Source organism: Notolepis coatsorum, assembly GCF_963971535.1.
Source record: "Notolepis coatsorum genome assembly, chromosome: 12".
Classification (NCBI taxonomy): Eukaryota; Metazoa; Chordata; class Actinopteri; order Aulopiformes; family Paralepididae; genus Notolepis; species Notolepis coatsorum.
The window spans coordinates 116,382,895-116,389,131 of NC_140176.1; the positions used below are offsets into that span (position 1 = coordinate 116,382,895).

At 44.9% G+C, this 6,237-nt stretch overlaps 1 long non-coding RNA gene across 1 annotated transcript in view; it reads right to left on the reverse strand.

The window, feature by feature from the left end:
* The window catches only part of LOC311237698, a 93,691-nt gene extending 87,682 nt beyond the window's left edge, over nt 1-6,009 (reverse strand). Inside the window, exon 1 of the long non-coding RNA XR_014620302.1 lies at nt 5,718-6,009. This is a non-coding gene — a long non-coding RNA (uncharacterized lncRNA). The remainder of the gene's footprint in view (nt 1-5,717) is intronic.
* Nucleotides 6,010-6,237: the final 228 nt, after the last annotated feature.

Below are 6,237 nucleotides of genomic sequence, written 5' to 3' on the forward strand. Positions count from 1 at the left end.
AGAGAGAGATCAACAACAGTCCAACAGTACACAGAGGCAGTGCAGTTCAGTCCTCCCTTAGCTGAGTCCAGTATGAAATACAAGTGACTTGATCTTCGGTGTAAACTACACACAAGTTAGCTGAGTCCAGTACAAAACAAAATGGTACTTCTTCAGTGTTATCCAAACACACAATTTAGCTGAGTCCAGTACAAAACAAAACGGTACTTCTTCAGTGTTATCCAAACACACAATTTAGCTGAGTCCAGTACAAAACAAAAACGGTATTTCTTCAGTGTTATCCAAACACACAAAAACAGATAATCCAAAAAGGTTTGTTTCCAAAACTCACCAAAGCGCAAACGCATAAAGCGGGCAACGAGGCGCAGCTCCAAACGGATGATCAAGATATTCACCAGCGGCGATCCAAAGATATCCTGGAGGGAAAGTAGACGAGGCACAACAACGGGGGGGGGGGGACAGGCAGTAGCAGTAGTAATCAAAACGACCCGACAACGATTGAAAGAAGGTCCGAGTATATGAAGCCTCTGGAGCGCTAATCACAAACTACGACAGGTGCGTGATGGAATTGGTAATCGCTCCTGAAGCGTGTGGCGGGGAATGCACCAATCAACACAGTACCTTGAAGAAGCGTGTGGCGGGGAACGAGCCAATCCTCACAGAATCCTCACAAGGATAAGTAAATGCGGGTGCATCGTGGACGCTTGTCTATTCATTGGGGAGCGACAAGCGGCCACTACAAAGTAGAAAATTACCTAATGGAAGAGGGACGTGTGCTGAGTGAGTACAAAGCTGGAAAACTCCTCACGAAAAAAGGACGCAAGTAAAGTATAGGACAACTTTCCTCACGAATGAAAGAGGTAAGAAGATTTGAAACCTCTGTTATTGGATTACCTGAAATTGAGATGGATAGCGTGAAGAGCTGTAAACGCCTTCCGTGAAGATGGAATTGTTTGGACGCTATGCTGTAATTGCAAATGGGAAAGTGAGTCGGGACATTGTCACATTGTTGCGGTTCCGTGCGAACGCCATGAGGAGGATCCTAACGTCAGACTAATTAATTGTGATATTGTGGATTATGGAACGGACTGGAAGCCGTATTAAATGGAACGGATTGGATGCCGTATTACGTTGAACCATCGCAATTAATGCCGTCTGGACGTATGGAAATGAAATTGTTCGCTTGGACATCGCGGATGTGTGGCAATAAAATTCCCAGTTCCATATAGCCCTACATCGGTGAAAAATTGAAGTTTCTTTTTATTGTATTATATTACGTTACTGCATAATATACTAAGCAGAAAGAAAAGGAAACCCACTTTTGAAGGCTCTGACGCCACACACCACGTGAATGCAACGTTCAAACTACAATAAGGATAAATAAAAAGAATAAATAACATGTCTGAAGCCAAGATGAGGCCAAGCAGTCATGGAGGTAGTAAAATAGCCTCTATGATTAGAAAGGCTAAAGCTGAAAAGGCAGGCTTAATGGTACGCCTTGCCAATTTAAATAAAAAGCAAGAGCTTGAGAAACAACAAAGAGATTTGGAATATGAAACTGCCCTTGCCAATTTAAAGAAAAAACAAGAGCTTGAGAAACAACAAATGTATTTGAAATATGAAACATTGGAAAACAGACAAGCCAAGCAAGCAGCCAAACCGGCCAATGAATATCACAACAATGGTGCTGATGTTTTTACTAATCACTGTGTTGATTTCAGCTCCAAGGTGTGCGAGCACAAAATACATAAACCCTCCCTTGAACTTCGCAAGCCATGGTCGGAGTCCAGAGGAAAGGACAGCGATCAAGAGGAGGGCAATGAGGAAGAGGATGACGATTAAATTCCCTTTCATGTTCCCTCCAGGGAGTGGTTGATGAAACATGGCCTGATTGATGACATCGATGATGAGGAAGAAGAGGACGACAAAGCGAGCGCGCCTCATGTTCCCTCCAAGGAGTGGATGGTGGAGGGCGACCTGATGGGTCCTACCCAGAGACTTCCTCCGAATGAACCAGATGACAATGGTGAAGAAGAGGACGGCGTCGATGATGATGATGATGAAGAAGAAGATGACGACAAAGCGGGCGCGCCTCACGTTCCCTCCAAGGAGTGGATTGTTCCTCAGACAGTTCCTCAGAATGAACTAGACGATGATGATGATGGTGGTGAGGAGGACGGCGTCGATGAGGAAGAAGAGGACGGCGTCAATGATGAGGAGGACGCAGCAGACGAAAACAAACTGCAAAGGCAACATGATGAGGAGGAGGACAGTGAGGAAGAGGACAGTGATGAAGAGGAGGACGCCGATGACGAAGGCAGAGAGGAAGAAGCAGTGACAGAGGAAATCACTGTGTCAGACGCTGAGAGGGAGAGGTACAGTGTGGCAGCTGTGGGGGAGAGTGCTGCAGAGGAAATGCAGGAAGAACCTGAAACGGCACCAGCTAAACCAACCATTGACTCTGCTACATGTGCACCTGATGAAGACGAGGATGAGGAGGATGATGAGAGAGAGGAATCAGATGACTCCACAGATGAGGAATGTACTGGGAAACCAGATGATGTGTGCGGCTGCAGCTCCTCAGAGAGTGAGGCAGAGGAGGAGGAAGATGCACATAAGGAAGATGCACACAACAGGGCCACTACTGAACCTCCAGTGTTTAAAACGAGAGCTCTCAGAAGCAGGACAGCAGCAGTCGCAGCCAGTTCAGGAGGGCTGACCGGGCGGCACCGTCCTGAGGAGGAGAGGGACGGCAGCATGGAGGTGCATCTCCCGAGACGTGGCTCTGCTCTGCAAGGACCTGCTGAGGACGGGAGTGTTGGAGGAGATGATGAGCCGGTGGAGGAGCAACTGCCTAAACAAGCTTATCAAGTGAAGCCCATGGAAGCCCATGGTGTTACCGGGGCCGGTGATGGCCAAACACTTTTGGATATGCCAGTTTCCAAAAGGAGAAACTACAAAAGACGACGGCGTAAAGGAAACCTGCAGGGAAGAATGGCTGAAACCTCCCGACCGACTTACCGCAGAAAGTCCTGACGACCCCGATGGAGTCTCACAACCAGTGGACATTGGCTGTATGCCTATCAGAGCTATATGGCTCTGTTTGTTAAAACAAAAACAAAAAAAAACACTTTGAATATTATCATTGAGTTTCCTTGACTGTTATTCGAATTACTAATTAATTTGTTCTTCCCATGCACAGGGACAACGAGCGAAAACCAGAGACCCAGTCAAGCTTCTTCGTGTTTAGAACTATGATTTGAGATCAGGGAGCGAAATTAACTTTTTGACTCACCGGCCAGTGGCGGGTAGATGGGAAGAGTCTACCCGCCAAGCATATTTCTTACCTGCCAAAATTTTTTTGATTAAAAAAAAATATATATATATATTTTATATAAAAAAAATTTTTAAATAAAATATATATTATATAATCATACTTGTAGTTGTATTATCTGCGAGACATCGCCACCACGCAATAAGTCAAAATGCTTGCTATCTGCAAACAGCTCCACTGTCTGTGTGTATACTTGAGTAGCCTCCAGCTCCAGCAAGGATTCACCGGCCCTGCAGCTAGACCCTATATTCAGCTAGACCCTACAGTACATTCAGCATGCAAGGATTCTCCGGCGATGCAGCTGGACCCTATTTATAACGTTACGGTTCTTTTGTCAAATCACATTCAACATGCCCTCAGCTAGAATACGCATTCAATCAATGTTATAAGACATTGATATCAGGAGCTATCTGTAGCTACTGCTAGCCCGCTAGGTAACGTTAAGACAATTTAGTTTACTGGGACAGATAGATCTAACGTGAGCTAGCTAAGCTAGCTAACGAGGGAATGGAGGTATTATGCACTCGAGTCGACTATTGCTGGAGCATTTGTTGATATCAGCAGCTATCAGTAGCTAGCCAGCTAGATACCGTTAGACAATGCCTCGTCATGTATTAAACTAAAAGTGAATAGTTGACTGGGTCATTGTTTAAACAGTAACGGTAGCTCATGGAGGTCCGATATAGACTAGAGCAGACTGCCCGCATATCGCAATGGTGGCGTTTCAGGAAGTAAACAAGCCAAATGAGAGCTTCCGATTGGTCATTTGCTTTCTTTCTCATGAAACCAGTCACGTCACTCTACTGTGATTGGACCGTTGACTTGAGTGCAATGTGGGACTTGTAGTTTTTTAATATTCTTTATTAAAAATTTGATATTTGATCCGAAGAGAATGGACTCTGTTTTACCCAGGTGTAATGATAGTTTGTTATCAGCGAGCCAGGTGCAGATTCTGCCGAGTTCTGAGCTGAGGGTTTTTTCAACCTGTAACTTGTTCTTGTCAGAGACCAGCAGGGCTGAGTCGTCCGTGAACAAGAACAAGTTGCAGTCACAAGCTGACGACATGTAATTTGCATAAATTAGGAATAGTAGCGGTCCTAGTATGCTTCCTTGTGGAACACCACAGCTCACTGTGAGGGGGGGTGGGGGGGTAGAGTACCGTTTACCTCCACCATCTGTTCTCTCCCCTCAAGGTAGGATTGCATCCAGCTCACTGATAAACTATCAAAACCAATAGCTTTTAGCTTGTCAATCAGAATGGAGTGATTGACAGTGTCGAAGGCCTTTTGTAGGTCCAGCATGACCATGCCGCAGTATTTGCCCGCGTCCACCTCTTGTTTGATGTGGTCGTTCAAATAGAGAAGGCATGTGTCAGTGGAGTGGGATGTTCTGAAGCCAGATTGGAATTCGTAGATTAGATTTTTTTCCGCTAGGTACTTTTCGACCTGTTCGTAGACAATTTTTTCCATGACTTTCGAGATGGAGGTAAGGATAGAAACAGAGCGGTAGTTCCCTGGGTTTAATTTGCTGCCCTTTTTGTGCAGAGTGGTCACTCTCGCTATTTTGAAGTCCTTGGGGACGTGGCCCTGTTTTATGGAGAGGTTTATAATTATGTGTGTGATGACTGGGGTGATGGCGGCTGCTGAGTCTCTGAGGAATTTGGAGGGGATGTTGTCATGGCCAGTGGCCTTGTTAGGTTGGAGGGCGCTCAGTCATGGCTGCAGATCACTAGTCTTGTGCTATCAAGACTAGTGTATCTACTCCTGCTCTGTAATTCTAGTTTCAAAATACTCCTAAAAGCTTAATTTGCGTATTTAATTAAAATCATTAACATTTTCTACCGGGGGACGGTGCCCCCGGACCCCCCTACTCTGCGTCGCCCCCAAACTTGTCATGAGATCTGCAGCCCTGACCATCCCCCCGTTTTTTTCACAAGTCGAGTACTGAGTACAGCTCAATACACAATTGTTAAGGGGATGCAGACCAGAGAAAGACTTTAGTCTTGTTTCCATCAGGGTCCCCCATTTTCAATTCATCATAACATATACATACACAACATACAGATATAATAATCTAATCATGACATTTATGACATACAAGATATGCAAATATACAGTATATTAAACAGATCCTAACAGTAAATATATATGAGGGGGAGGGAACACATTAGGAGGGGTATTAGTTTATGTATGTACGTGTGTTTCATTAAGTGAAAGAATAGATGGTTTAAAAGCATCATATTCTGGACGTGGAACTGAATTATTATACGATGTGCGTGACAGTGTTTACACCTCGTCTTTTTATTGACAGCCTACATGTCGCCCAACAGTTCCGTTCAGGAAGCAGCAAGAAGAGGAAAATAATGTGAACATAATGTACTTACAGTCAGATGTTGTGGTGTCTACAGTGTGATCTGTTTCCACAAGAAGAAGGTTTGGATCAGATGTGAAGTCTTGCTCCAGTACAGTTCTGTTCTCCACAGAGACGTTAGCAAGAGACTCGTTTCATTGTCTCCAACATGGATGATGTCTCTGCTCCGACTCACAACAAAGTAACACACTTAACCCTAACCCGATCACACACGTGTTGTGTTTAACGTGTCCTTTGATCAGGGTTTAGTAGCAGAGAAGCGAGTTAAAAGCTCCTCAATGTAAACAGTCTGGCTGCAGCAACGTTAGCTGCTAGTTTTAACACCGACGCGCGGCCATCTTAGATGACGTCACTCGCTGCGTCTCTACTTTCCGTAGCTCCATTTCTGCAGACCCCTCTCTGATTGGTTGAGCCCATTTCTGCAGACCCCTCTCTGATTGGTTGAGCGAAGCCCCTCTCTGATTGGTTTAGCTCGTCACGCAGTAAAAGGCGGATGTAATGTTATCATATCAAGAAGATAAAAAGAAATGTAC